Source organism: Cetorhinus maximus, chromosome 13, assembly GCF_964194155.1.
Source record: "Cetorhinus maximus chromosome 13, sCetMax3.hap1.1, whole genome shotgun sequence".
Lineage (NCBI taxonomy): Eukaryota > Metazoa > Chordata > Chondrichthyes > Lamniformes > Cetorhinidae > Cetorhinus > Cetorhinus maximus.
Genome location: NC_135891.1, coordinates 31,801,767 through 31,815,308, shown reverse-complemented (window position 1 = coordinate 31,815,308; position 13,542 = coordinate 31,801,767). Strand labels below are relative to the sequence as shown.

The 13,542-nt window shown below is 41.3% G+C and overlaps 1 long non-coding RNA gene across 1 annotated transcript in view; it reads right to left on the bottom strand.

Annotated features, from left to right (window-relative positions):
- LOC144688526 (uncharacterized) overlaps positions 1–13,542 on the bottom strand; it is a 933,048-nt gene that overhangs the window by 509,269 nt on the left and 410,237 nt on the right. The window lies entirely within an intron of this gene.

Sequence of the window (13,542 nt, the reverse complement as noted above, 5' to 3'; positions counted from 1 at the left end):
CTTTTCTGTGGCCTGAATTTTAGGTTCTGAGGTTGGGCACATGCCCAACCCGAATGCACATAAAATTGTGCGAAATGACGACGGGTGTGCGTCCCGATGTCACCGCGTACACGTGTAATATTGAGGTCAGTGAGTGTGTGCGGGATTTGGGGGCGCACACCGACAATTAATGGGCCAATTAAGGCAATCAAAAAGCCTATTGATTGAAATTTCACATTGCCCATGTGATTTTGTGCTCGACACACTGGCAAAACGGGCAGGCGAGCAGCAGGTTTTTATCAAATTGTCTTCCAAGGGTGAGATAAATGCCCCGGAGCACAATCACTTTCATTTTATTTGTGATTTAGCTGCTGTCATATTCATGAGCTTTGCCAAATTTCCTTTTGATTGCCCTAGCTTTCTAAGCTGGTTCGCCTATAAATCTGTGCCAAGGCTCTAACAAAATAGATCAATCTGTACAAACCATGGGGAACATTGTCATTTACAAAAGATACTGGCCTTGAAAATCTATGGCCATTTGGCATATCGCCACTGTAATTATATGGGGAGCGGGAATGGTTGAACTGAGGGTAGGGGGTCTCTGAACATCAGACTCCCCGTGACCCAGGCCTTCATTATGACCCAACATACAGACACTGCAGGCTTGTCATTTGACATGTCCCAACTGATGCAGCAGTAGATGTGGAATATGACCAGATTCCTGCATAATTAAAAACAGTTTTTAAAAAAAGGATTCCCCTACAAAAGGGAACAACCATGTTCCGTTTGCAGCCCCCAGCCCCTTCCCTCACTTTGCCCCTTCCCGCCCCCCCACCACGGCCACTAGCCCTAGCTGCGCCACCTAAGCCGAGCAGTCCAGAGCTGCTGCAATAGCAGGTAGACCAGATGCATCCTTGATGGCATGGGCGTCTACCACGTTGGAGCATTCTGCTCTCCAGAGTTCAGTAGGTAATGGTTTCAAGTCCCACTCCAGAGAGTTGAGCACATGGGCTTACAGTCCCAGTGCAGTCCTGAGAGACTGCTGCACTGTCTGTGGTGCCAGTGTTCAGGTGAGATGTTAACCTGAGACCACTTCTACCCTCTCAGATGGATGTAAAAGCTCTAATATTGCTGTCAGTGGGAGCTTGCTGTGTGCAAATTGGCTGGCCAGCACATTCTCCACATTATAGCAGTGACCAAACTTCAAAAAGCGGGGAGGCAGTCTGGGACGTCCTGAGGTCATGAAAGGTGCTGCCGAAATGCTTATTCATTATTTTTTCTTTCTCCACTGATGTAAATGGATGAAGGGAACCCCTTCCCCAACTTTACCCTCCTCTCCCCCCACCCACAGCTTCCTCACTGCAGTGGCTGATGCTGGGTATGACCTGTAGATTTTCAAGTCATATGTCAGAGCTACTATAAACAAATACACTGAGTCAGTGAAGGGTTTAGTCAGGATCAGTTCATAGCCGACAAGCTGCAGTATTAATACCAAATTCATTTCTATGTTGTAAGATCTATCTGTTTTTGCATTGGACGTTTACTTGAAGTTACCAAAGTCCTTGGGGATACCATTGGACCCGGCACCCGACTCGTTCCCACCCCCACCTGCACTGTCAGGCCAACTAGAAGACGCATTTCACGCTGGGCGGGCCTTCATTGGCCACCCAACGTGAAATCCCGTTGAGAACACAATCTCGCCCAGGAGCAGATTCCACATCCACTTTCGGGCCCGTCGACTTCGCATACACGCCAAGCATGAAATTCAGGCCGATGTTTCTATGGCTCAAACAAAAGGAATATGTTCAAGCCTTGCGCCTTTTTGAATTATCCAGGAGCCTATAGTTCCCCATTGCTTTCTTTATGGCAGTGCTTTGGCCAATCAGAATCAACTTGCCAACCAATCAGCAGCCCTTTTTCCTGCAGTGTAAGTTGTTGTGATCGTTTGAAATTTGGCATGTTTGCATTTGTCCTGATGAGTGCGAGGTGGAAAGCTTTGGCAACATGTCTCTCTTTTCAGCAATATTCAAGTTCTGTACTCCCCAAGTGACTGTTCAAATGTTTTCCCTTACTTTTCTATCAATTTTCCCCACAATTTGTTAGGAAAAATGATAGAACAGTAAGAAAAAACATTTAAACAGTCACTTGTGTTACGACTTCAGCAAGCCAAATCCCAGAGGAAAACTGATCTTACTAGTCATAACTTTTTTCTGTTTTGTATTTTGAAAATGAGGAGAAAAACTACTGATCCCAGAAGCATAGAATCCCAGTAACACTTTTAGGATTTTAAAATTATAAGATTTATTAACAAGAAGAAAAGAAAGCTTAAACACACAAGATTAAAATTACACAGTTAAAACTGTTTTACAAAACATTCCCCAAAAAAATCCATTTGGTCAGCAAACACAAGTAAATGATTTGGCTACAGCTCCCTTATAGATTTTGAGCCATAAAAATCTAGTAATATTACCCAAGGCAAAAACTGGTGCTACTTTAATAAAGCATGCTACACAACTTCTCACTCTCTTCCGCACTGCTGTGGAAAACCGAAGGAAGTTCAGAAACAGACTGCTTTCTGAAAACAAAGACTGTTCTAGCTTGAAACTGGATGGTTGCTTCAAATTCACAACTTTTCTCAGCACAGAGCTGGTCTCAGGACATTTCCCCCACACAGCCAGCTCAACTCAACTAACCATCCTTCCTTAAATATCTTTTTTCCCCTTTTATCCTAGATGCCATCGTCCTAAGCACCTCTTTGAACTCAACTTTTCCAAGATATAAAAATCTTTCTTGTCTTCCTATTGCTTCCACTTTTGGGTCAAATAAAATTTAATAACCTTCCCCTGTTTACTTATGAAACCTTTCTTTGTAAGTTGTAAAAGACCTTTGTCATCTCTACTACCCTTTCAAATTTAACAGCTGAAAAGTCAAGTCCCAACCTCTCACCTAATGCAAATTTTAAAACCCAACCTATTTACTCATACATTCAACTTCACCATAGCCTCTCATTACAAATGCATGCATCTAGCCACCTTTATTTTTCACCTTGCAGTTCCCACAGACAAGCTGTCCTTACCAACCCTCCCCCAATTTAATTACCCATGGACACACACACAGCCTTCTTTACAGAATACCATCATATTCCTCAAAATATTAAAAAAGAAAACATCTATCTTTGCACCTCCCCCAACGGAAAATAATGAAATGTCATATTTTAAAAAGACGTTTTAATTTTCTCAACCTACTTTGTATTACTTATTAAACTTATCAAAAAAAACTATTACACTATGGTGTACATACATCAACCATGAAAATACATACAATTCTTCTGTAAGAATGAAGGTCATTCTGGTCCATTCTCAATTTCCTATCAGCCAAGCCCTGCCTCTGAAGAGTTGTTTGCAACATACACTTCAAAATGCTGCAAAGCTAAAATCAAACTTAAAGGGCTGGATTTTGCTGTCAGCGAGCAGGGGGCGGGGCCCGCTCGCCAACGCATAAAATGACGCGGGATGATGTCGGGAGGAACCCCTGACGTCATCCCGCCCCATTTAAATTTTCAGGAAGGTGGGGGCGCAGCAAAATCAGCTGTGCGCCCGCCGACCTGTCAATGGCCAATTGAGGCCATTGAAAGGATAATTTAAACAATTAAAGGTCATGAAAGGTCAGGAGACCCGGCGGGGAATAGAGAAAACATGATACCTCATCCACTGGCGGGATGAGGTTTCATGTAGGGTTTAAAAAACTTTAATAAAGTTTTAGTGAAATTTATTAACATGTCGCATCTCATGTGACATTATCACATGAGGGGCACATGTTAAGGATTTTTTTATATTTCTATTTTTAATGTTTGAACAAGTGTCAGCGATTTCCCTGAGGCAGCACTTAGCCTCAGGGAGATGTGCACTCTTCCGTGCGCATGTGCGAAAAAGCGCACTCTCGCTTTTGGGGAATCTCCCCCCCCTACCGCCCGCACAGGAAGCGAATAGCACTTCCCACCAGGTGTCACGCTGGGCGGGCCTTAATTGGCGGCGGGGCCCGCTTGTCCGGCGAGTTCGGCTCCCTGCCCGCTGGAGATTGGGTTGGGCCCGCCCGGCCGGCAGGCAGAAAATTCCGCCCAAAGTCTCTTTCCTATAGTTGAACATTTCTTCTGATGCACATTCAACTTCTGTGAGAAATACCCCACTGGCTTCTCAAGTCACAGTTCATCTTCCTGTAGCAACACAGCACCAACACCCATATTCACTGGCCTCTCCAGCCATTTTGAACTGATTTGTATGCTCAGGAGCTGCTAGAACAGGTGTAGTGGTTAGTACAGCTTTCAAGCTGTCAAATGCTATCCGATACTCCTGTGTCCATTGGAATCTCCTGTTCTTTTTCACTAATCCGGTCAGTAGAATAACTACACTGCTGGAATTTGGCACAAATTTCCGATAAAATCCAATCATGCCCAGAAATCTCAAAACTCCCCATGTTGTTGTAGACACTGGAAACTCTTTTACTTTTGCATCTCTTGAGGCCAGTGGACCATGTCCAACAGTGGGGCCTAAATATGTAATTTTTGCTTTTGCAGATTCCCTTTTAGCCAAATTTACAACCAAATTGGCTCCCTGTAGTCGGTCAAACAATTTTTTTAATTGTCGTGAATGTTCCTCCCAGGTTCGACTGAATACTAAGTCATCAACATAAACAGCACAATTGCTCATCCTTCGATCACTTTGTTTGTTAGACTCTGGAGTGTTTCTGGTGTATTTTTCATCTGGCGTCACAAAAGCTGATAACTCGTTTGCCCATTCCAATAAGGGTACCTGCCAATTTCCATGCAGCAAGTCAATTTTTGTGATAAACGCTCACTGTCCCACTTTTTCGATACAATCCTCCAATTGTGGAATAGGATATGAATCCGCCTTTGTTACTGTGTTTACTTTGCAGTAATCAATACATAGTCTTTGTGATCCATCCGGTTTTGGCACCATTACAATTGGTGAACTCAAATTACTGTGACTGGGCTCTATGATGTCATTTTGAAACATAAATTCAATTTCTTTCCGCATTTGAGCCAATTTTACTGGATTTAATCTATATTTGCATTGCCTTATTGAAACTGAATCTCCCACATCAACATCATGCAGAGCCAAATTTGCTTTCCCTGGTCTATTTCCACAAATTGCTTTGTGTGACTGCAACAGTTCTTGTAAATCACTTCGACAGTTTTCTGGAAGGTAACTAATATCACATTTAGATTCTTAAGTGCTTCCTCATTGTTTAATTTAATCAGAGGAAGGTCAATTTCAGAATCTTTAATTTTTGTTCTTCCCCCTTACCTACTGCTACCACTATCTCCTTCTGGTTATCCTCTCTGTCAAAGTACCTTTTCAGCATGTTTACATGGCACACTTGCTGACTCCTTCTTCTATTTGGGGTATTTACTACATAGTTTACCTCACTTAGTCTTTTTTTGATCTAGTAAACCTTGCCTTCAACGTTTTGCCTGACAGTGGCAACAATACTGACATCATTTCCCGAGGCACAAAACTATGAACCTTTGCCCTTTTGTCCACATTTGCCTTCATCATTTGCTGATATATCTTTAAATGCTCACTAGCTATCACACATGCCCTACTCAATCTTTCTCTGAATTTTGTCACATAATCCAGGAGAGTTGTTTCAGAACTTTGATTTACTAATTGTGCCTGAATCGGTTTGAGTGACCCCCTTACTTATGACCATAAATTAAGTCAAAAGGACTGGGCCCTGTCAACTCGTTAGGGGCGGCCCCAATAACAAACAACAAGAAGGGAATTCCCTCGATCCCACTCTTGTGGGTAGTCTTGACTATATGCTCTAATCATAGTTTTTAAAGTTTGATTTTTTTTTGTAAAAATATACTTTATTCATAAAATATCTTCAATCGCATTCAAAACCATTTCAAAAACAACATTACAAGGGTACAATCCAGGTTAAACTTTTACAAAATGTATCACCAGGTGCATCAGTACAAACAATATTACAATCATTTACAGCCTTTCATTTTGATCTGTACAGCCCGAGGGGCTCTAAACAGTTCCCAGTCTCTCGGTGCGCTGTGGTAGAAAGGTCTTAGACAGCGACCCTTCCCCATTGCGCCTTTGCGGCAGCTGCCCCAAGCTTTAGTGCGTCCCTCAGCACGTAGTCCTGGACTTTGGATTGTGCCAGTCCGCAACAATCGGTCGGGGACAACTCTTTGTGCTGGAAGACCAACAAGTTTCGGGCAGACCAAAGCGCCTCTTTCACCGAGTTGATGATCCTCCAGCTGCAGTTGATGTTGTTCTACCTGTCCCCGGTGTTGCGAAGGATGGGTCTGGCCACGCTGCCGCGGAACGCTCCAAGTAGTTGGACCGTGCCGTACCACCTGTCCCTGGTGGAAAAATTTATGCAGAAAAACACCTTTGACCACAAGTCCATCAGGCAGTGGTCAGCACGTAACGTCCTAGAGGCCCTGAGGGAAAAGGAGAGGGTGGACCCTGTGGGATGGTTCCCCGAGCAGACTGTCAAAGTCATTTGGCAGAATGCCTCATCGCCAGAACTTTCCAACAAGCACCAAGACGTAGCTTGGCTGGTGGTGAGAAAGGCCCTCCCCGTCAGATCCTTCCTACACGCCAGGAGGCTCACCCCCTCTGCACGTTGCCCTCGAGGTGGTTGTGGTGGGGAAGAGACCGTTGTTCACCTCCTTGTGGATTGTGCCTTTGCAAAGAAAGTCTGGAGAGAGATGCAGTGGTTGCTGTCGAGGTTCATCCCGAGCAGTTCTGTGACACAGGACTCTGTGCTCTACGGGCTGTTCCCAGGGACACACACCGAGTTTTTAAAGTTTGATGCCACATTTTTAAAGCACCTTGTGATTCAGGGTGATAGGCTGATGGCTTAAATTGCTTTATTCCTAGGCTTTTCATTACCTCTTTAAATGGCTGTGACATGACATTTGAGCCTTGATCTGACTGTATTTCTTTTCATAACCCATATCTTGTAAAGCATTTGGTCAACTCTTCTACAATCACTTTTGCTGTGATTTTCCTTAAAGGTATTGCTTCTGGAAATCTTACGGATACATTCATGATTGTCAGTAAATGCTAATCCCCACTTTTAATCTTAAGAAGGGGTCCTACTCAATCAATCAGGACTCTGTTAAAAGGTTCCTCAAATGCTGGAATTAGAATGAAAGGTGCAGGTTTAATAACTGTCTGAGGTTTTCTTATAACTTGACATGTGTGGCATGTTTGACAGAATTTAACCACATCTTTACGTAGTCCAGGCCAATAGAAATGATTTTGTATCTTAGCTTGAGTTTTCCCAATTCCCAGATGTCCAGCCATTGGGATTTCATGAGCCACTCTCAAAATTTCATTCCGGTACCCAGATGGTATCATTACTTGGTGCACTATTGCCCACTGGGACATGAGGTGGTCTCCACTTCCTCATTAACACATTGTCTTTAAGGTAATAATGCTCTGGAATGTATTCTGCCTCAGTTTCGGAATAAGTTATTTAGTATGACTGGATCATGCTGCTGTAACTCCACTAACTTCAAGGAGCTAAATACCTCAGCCTCATCCTCTCTAATCTACTCTCCCTGAGCAATCTTTTCAAAGATTTATCCAGTGAACGAAGGTCCCTGTCTTTTAGATTCTTCCTCTTCCTGTTTAAGTTTGTATCTCTGCGACCTCACCACCACACAATCTAGAAACAATCCAGAATGCTCTTTCTGTAAACCTCTGTTTATTACATCTCAACAGGTTCCTCTTCTACCATTGGCATAGTCAATATTTGCCATCCAGCTATATCAGTCCCTAGCATAAATTGAACCCCTGCAATAGGCAATTTCTCCATCACTCCAACAATCACCTCTCCTGTTTTCAAATCACTCTTTAAATTTACTTTATATAATGAAATCAACCTGAACCCTCCATTAACTCCACTAACTAACACCTTCTCCTAAAATAATCCTTCTGAACAGCAGATGGCACTGTCACATAACATTAATGACTGGCTAGCCCCTGTATCTCTTAAGATCTTAACAGTCTTTCCTGCTCTTCTCGAAATACATGCTTATACATTCTCTTCAAGTATAAAATGGTCTTACAGGTAACGGGGAGAAGGCAGGAGAATGGGGTTGAGAAACTTATCAACCATGATTGAATGGTGGAGCAGACTTGATGGGCTGAATGGCCTAATTTCTGCTCCTATGTCTTATGGTCTTATGGTCTAAAATCTTAAAACATCTCTGTAACTTGCCCTTCCGAACTTCCTTGGATATGTTGTGAACACATTCCCAACTCCCTGGCAAATACTGATTCTTCTTTTTTCACTTGTACAAAGGCTACTGGTTTGTCTTGCACTTGGGTCTCACAGCTCACAGCACTTACAGAATACTTCTGAGTTCCTATCACTGCAACTGCTCTCCTGTTGTCCTCCAATAATTTGATCTTGTATGTTCAGCCTTGTTACAGTGGTAACATACTACTTTTCTTCCTTCACCTTTGCTTTCTATCTTTCCATCATTAATGTCCTTCAACTGGCTCCTTGTTATTAACACTTTTACCATCTCTAGGTTTCCTATATCTCCAATTCCCTTGCTGATTTACATATTACCCTTTTCCTACACTCAATTGTCTGTGTGAAATATCATAAGTATCAGCTAAAACAGCAGCTTCTCCGATCTTTTTATTTTGTCTTTCATCTAAATATGTCTTGACAGTTACTGAGATGCCATTTCTAAATGCTTCCATAATCATAACCTCCGTCACATTTTCAAAAGCCTTGTCGAACTTTAATGCCCTAAACCATTGATCCCAGGGAGTTTCTTTTTCACTTGCAAGCTCTACAAATGTCTGATTAGGTCTCTTTCTTACAGCCCTAAACTTCAACTGATAAACTTCAGGAACAAGGTCATAAGCATTTAGTATTGCCTTTTTTACTACCTCGTAGTCTGCAGACTGCTCGTCTGACAAGCTAGTACATACACATTCATTCCTGTACCTGACAAAACACTCTGTAACATTATTGTCTAAGCATCTCTTGGCCAAGTCAATTTTATAGCTATCTTTTCAAATGAAGTGAAATATCTTTCAACTCCATCCTCCATAAATTTAGGCACTAGCCAAAGATTTTTAGTTAAATCAAATTCCTCAAAGGAATCAAAGTCACCATCTGAATCACTATCTCTCCTTTCCTCCTTTATTCTAAGTTTCACTTTAGACAATTCATACTATCTGATTCATTTCTCTCTCTGAAGCTCTCTGTCTCTTTCATTCTCTCTTTCCTCACTTGCTAACTTATCTCTCTGAAGTTGAAGGTCAAGTTTTCGCCTTTCTACCTCTTACAATCTCTTCTTTTCCTTTTCCTGTTCCTCTTTTTCCCATTGAGGCTTTTTCATTTCTACTTCTTTTAATCTATACTTTTCTTTCTCTTTCTTCTTTTTCTCTAATTCAGGTTTTCTCATTTCTCTTTTTCTTCTAATTCAATTTTCTGCCTTTCTCTATCTCTTTCTATATCAAGCTCCTTCATCTGCAGCTGAAGCCTTACTACCTCCAGCTGTGACACACTAAGTTCAGGTGTCTCCTCCGCTAACTTTAAATGCTGAGTAAGTACTTTAGTCATAGCAGCCTTATGAAATTCTGCTTTTATTTCTACCTGCACTTCATCTGCTAACTTTCTCAGCTGAGTTTTAGTCAAAGATTTCAAACACTCCACAGTTACATCTTCCACTCCCAGAAGGTCTTAGCAATTGACAAAGCCATGTAGCAGTCCAACCACTTTAAAACTGTTTAACACAAAACTCCTGAGTTCAGTACTCTCATCGTACTCGTACCCTTTAAATTCACAAATCCCATTTCAATCAAAGACTTTTATATCCCGCAAAGAGCCTCCAAATTTGTTCTGACTGCAGCCAATGTTATTCACTGAGCAAGCCAAATCCCAGAGGGAAACTTTTCTTACTGATCATAATTTTTTTAGATTTTTAACCATAAAAGTCCACTAATATTACCCAAGGCAAAAACTGCTGCGACTTTAATAAAGTATACCACACGACTTCTTACTCTCTTCCACTCTGCTGTGGAAATCTGAAGCAAGTTCAGAAACAGACTGCTTTCTGAAACAAAGGCTAGAATTTCCCACCCCTCATGCCAGCAGGACCTTTCAGTCCCTCTGATGTGAATGGAGATTTCAATGGATTGCTGGCCCCTCTTCGAGGAACCCACCACAAGGGACATGGGGGTGGTGTCGGGGGGTGCGGGGGGGTGTGGGTGTGGGCTGAAAAATTTTGGCCAAAGACTTTCTGGCACTTTCTGACTTTCTCAGCACAGAGTTGGTCTCTGGACATCTCCACCACACAGCCAACTCAACTCAACTAAACACTTTGCCTTAAATATCTTTTTTCCCCTTTAATTCTAGACTCCAATTTTCTAAGCACCTCTTTGAACTCGAAAATATAAAAATCTTTCATGTCTTCCTATTGCCTCAATTTTTGGGTCAAATAAAATTTAATAATCTTCCCTTATTTACTTATGAAATCTTTGTAAGTTGTAAACATCCCTTTTCATCTCTACTGCACTTTCAAATTTAACAGGTGAAAAGTCAAGTCCCTACCTCTCACCTAATGCAAATTTTAAAATCCAACCTATTTACTCATGCATTCAACTTCACCATAGCCTCTCATTACAAATGCACACATCTAGCTCTCAGTTCCTACAGACAAGCTATCTTTATTAACCTTCTTCCAGTTTAATTGTTCATGGACACACACACACACACACACACACACAGCCTTCTTTACAGAATACCACCATATTCCCAAAAATATTTAAAAAGATAACATCCATCTTCACACTTGGGAGTACAGAACTTTAATGTTATGAAAAGAGAGACATGTTGCCAAAGCTTTCCATCTTGCAATGTTCACCAGACCACTGGTCCTTAGGTCCCAGCAGTACAGCTCCTTCATGTGCCAGTACTGGCCCCAGTGCCCAGTGAAATGGTATCTTGTCTTCCGATAGCAGTCTTTCAGCCTCCTATTTATCTTCCCCATCTCTCTATCTGTGTGCCAATTAGTATTTTGGATTAATATATTGAAACAATAAAATTAATTTTTAAAAATTCATTCATCGGATGTTGGCTTTGCTGGCTGGGCCAGCACTTACTGCCTACCCCTAGTTGCCCTTGAGAAAGTGGTGGTGAGCTGCCTTCTTGAACTGCTGCAGTCCATGTGGTGTAGGTACACCCACAGTGCTGTTAGGAAGGGAGTTCCAGGATTTTGACCCAGTGACAGTGAAGGAACGGTGATATATTTCCAAGTCAGGATGGTGAGTGGCTTGGAGGGGAACTTCCAGGTGGTAGTGTTCCATCTGTCTGCTGCCCTTGTCCTTCCAAATATATAACATTCTTAGTTGTTTCTATAAACAATAGTAATAGTATTTTCATTAATATAAATATTTTAAAAATTAAGCAGCCAGACAGTCCATGTATTCCTTCCAGATTGTCACACAAATCAGATATTTTTGTTATTACATTAGCTCAATTCTCAAGCCCTCGTATTTTTTTTTACAGCCTGTTATTTTGGTCTTTGCCTTACTTATGTCTTTCTCAAACATGGTCAGGATTTTCCAGTCCAGCTTGCCGCAGGACCGAAAATTCCCACCTGAAGTCAACGGACCTTTGGCTGGTCCATCAAATTTTACGCTCCACCTGCGACAATTCCTGCCTCAGGCAGGACCGGAAAATCCTAGCCATTATTTTTGAACCTTATTGTGTTCTGATTGCTGATGCTTACATGCTCCACAACATTTTCTTCTGTTATCTGTCCTGTTTCATTTTTCTTTTCTAGATCCAGCAGCGATTCTTCTCCTGTTGTGCAAGAAAGGACTGAACACACTGTTAAAAATTCTAATCCCTTTTCCCCCTGTCTCTTCTTGCCAGTTTATTTTCAGGTGATTGAAATCTTGCATGATATTTTTACTCATTTCATAGATTTGTCCATATATTTCTTACTCCGCTTCCCTTCCCCAATTAGGTGTTCTGTACAATACCCCTAATAATGTGATCAATCCCTTCCTATCCTTTGTCTCCATCCAATCAGATGCTGTTTCTTTCTTAAGGTTAGTTATGTCCCTTTTTTCAGTTGTCATTATGTGGTTTCTAACTAGTACAGCTACCTCACCCTCTTCTTCCTTTCCCTGTTCTTTATGTAGTCTTGTTTCAGTTATCCTGACTTCATCTGATTCCTTGGTACAAATAACTGCCTTCAGTTCCTATGTTCTATTTTGATGCCATGCACATTGTCGTACAGGCTGTTACATTTTTTATTATTAAGTGCTTGAAATAAGGTGATGGGAACAATCATTTTATACTTATGGACCTAGAATTTCCACTTGTCTTTTTCAGTAAAACCCGTCCAAAATTGACCAAGCCAGCATGAAAGATTGAGAATTTTAAGCACAAATTGAGAATTTAAGCACCAACTGAGAACGATTGGGAATTTTAAAGCAGAAATTGAGAATTTAAGCACAAATTAAGAAAGCTTGAGAATTTTTAAGCACAAATCATATCCAGATTAAATTGAGTTTCCATGATCCTTTGTGATAGTTCAAAAATCATCGATCTAAAAATGGCCTCGGCAACAAAAGTGGCCATGTCCCCCATGAAATTAATCATGATTGTGAGTTTCTGCTAATTGTGCCTGCTTATAGATCTTCAATGAGGCTTTTAAAATTAAACTAGTTTTTGGGTGTTGGGCTACTTATATTTACGTTTTAGAAACTTTTGAATACAATTATTTTCTTTACTAAGAAGCTGATAATTATACACCAATAAAACTAGAAAATGGTCCTTTCAAAGTCATTTTCACGCTAGATAATGATTAAAAATGCTTTTTTTGATAAACCCATTTTCAGTTATGTTAATCAAACTGCACCAAGTTACCATTCTTAAATATATCCTGTCCTGCTTTCAGCTTCCCCTACCAGGACACCTATTTTTAAAGGGAAAGCATTCTAGAAAAGAAATGTTTTGAAATGCTGCCCAATTTTCCTGGTTCCTGGCAGATTTGCTATTGAGCAATATGCAAATGAGTCTGGCCAAAAACTTGGGGAAAGAAACACTTCTCACAACTAGAGCACTTCTGGACAAAATGTGTGCCTGGATTGTCAGTTGTGCCAAAAACAGAACCTCTACCACCATATTCTAATCTATAACTATGTTTGTTCCCTGGTTGTTTATGTTACCCTCATTCCCTACTTTGGTCTGACCTTTATTTTCATATTATGTATTTTTATCTTCAGACTTACGTTACTTTCGCCAGATCCCCTCCGTGAGTCCTGCTTATTTAAGATCCTATCCAAATCCCTTTTTATCCTTTCCGCCTGAACAGTACTCCTTAGTTGAAGCCTGTCTTAGCAGAACAGCTCCTTCATGTGCCAGTACTGGCCCCAGTGCCCAATTAATTTTTTTTAATATTCATTTACGGAATGTAAATGCTGAGCCAGCATTTATTGCCCATCCCTAATTGCCCTTGAGAAGGTGGTGGTGGTGATC